Source organism: Microtus ochrogaster, unplaced genomic scaffold, assembly GCF_000317375.1.
Source record: "Microtus ochrogaster isolate Prairie Vole_2 unplaced genomic scaffold, MicOch1.0 UNK57, whole genome shotgun sequence".
NCBI classification, from domain to species: domain Eukaryota; kingdom Metazoa; phylum Chordata; class Mammalia; order Rodentia; family Cricetidae; genus Microtus; species Microtus ochrogaster.
In genome coordinates, this window is record NW_004949155.1 from 2,037,805 (window position 1) to 2,039,442 (window position 1,638).

The 1,638-nt window shown below is 39.6% G+C and overlaps 1 pseudogene; it reads left to right on the plus strand.

Annotated features, from left to right (window-relative positions):
* Positions 1-458: 458 nt before the first annotated feature.
* LOC106144410 lies at positions 459-1,008 on the plus strand (annotated as a pseudogene).
* Positions 1,009-1,638: the final 630 nt, after the last annotated feature.

Here is a 1,638-nt window from a genome sequence, read left to right on the forward strand (position 1 = left end):
GCCAAGTGTGTCGAGTTCTCAAGACTGCTTCCTGCTGATTTGTGGGCATCAAAATCTTGGGGGACCTGCGAAAGCTGGGATGCTGGCCATGCCCTAGGCTATCTGGTCACATTACTGCTATCCAGGATTTGTGGAACTCTCTGGTGTCTCCTGGACCTGGCAAGGTGTTGGCAGAGCAGAGGACAAGGTTAAGTTTAGGAAGAAAAATTTTTTTTCGAGATTCTGGTAATTGAGGAGGAGCGTGTCAGGACCGGGGAAAGTTGGGAAGATTTGGGCTCTTAGGGTCTGGTTATTGGCCTGTTTAATGTGAATCTTTCAATTCAGCTTCCTGGAACTCATAACAATTCTTTGAGTTTGTGAAAACATAAGTTTTAGACACGCACATTGTATAAACGACACCATATTTATGCCAGATCTTCAGACCTGTGAAGATGGTTTTGCTGAGGTGACCTGTGAAGATGGTTTGCTATTCTCTTGACTCAGAAAACTCTACAAATTCATGCAAATCAAGAGGAATAAATCTTCGGGTTCACTTTAAGAACACCCATGAAACTGCCCAGGCCATCAAGGGTCTGCACATCCAAAAAGCCACCAAACATCTGGAAGATGTCACTCTAAAGGAGCAGTGTATCCCATTCCGATGGTACAATGGTGGAGTCCTTAGGTCTGGTGAAACAGTGGGGCTAAAGACAGGGTCAGTGGTCAAAAGAGAGTGCTGAATTTTTACTGCACATGCTTAAAACTGAAGAGAGCAATGCTGAGTGGAAGGGTTTAGATGTAGGTTCTCTAGTCATTGAACACATCCAGGTGAACAAATCATCCAAGATGCGCCAATGACCTTACAGAGCTTGTGGCTGGATGAATCCGTGCATGCGCTCCAGCTGCCTCATCAAGATGATCCTCAAAGACAAGAAACAGATTGTTCCAAAGCCAGAAGAGGAGATTGCACAGAAGAAAAAGATATCCTAGTAGAAACTGAAGAAACAAAAAATTATGGTACAGGAATAAATTCAGCATAAAAATCTTAACAATGTATTAATCATTTAAAAACATGAGGTTTTATTTAAAATATATTCAGGGGCTGGAGAGATGGTTTAGTAGTTAAGAGCACTGGCTGTTTTTCTTCAGGACTTAGGTTTGTCTCCCAACACTCATTTGGCAGTTTACAACTTCTGAATTCCAGTCCAAGGGATTCAATGCTCTCTTCGGACCTCTGTAGGCACCAGTCACAGAAATGCAGGCAAAACACTCATATATATAAAAGTAAATTAATTAAAAAATATATTAATAGTGGAATGGTTAAGTCAAGCTCATTAATGTAGTTATGTTTGTATAGACAGTTCTTGAACCTACTTGAAACATTATTTAAGAATACAGAATCTCATTAACTATAGTCACTATGCTTTTCAATTTTTCGACTTGTGCTTGCTACCTAACTGAAATAGTCTATCTTTGACAAACACTTCCTCACCTTTCCCTTAAGTACTTGGTAAACACTATTCTACTCTAATTCTGTGAAATCAGCGTTGTTAGATTTCACATATCAGTGAAATGATGTGACCTTTGTCTTTCTGTATACTTTATTTCATTTAATATACTGTCTTCCAGGTTCTTACAACTTATAAAAAAGGAACATGA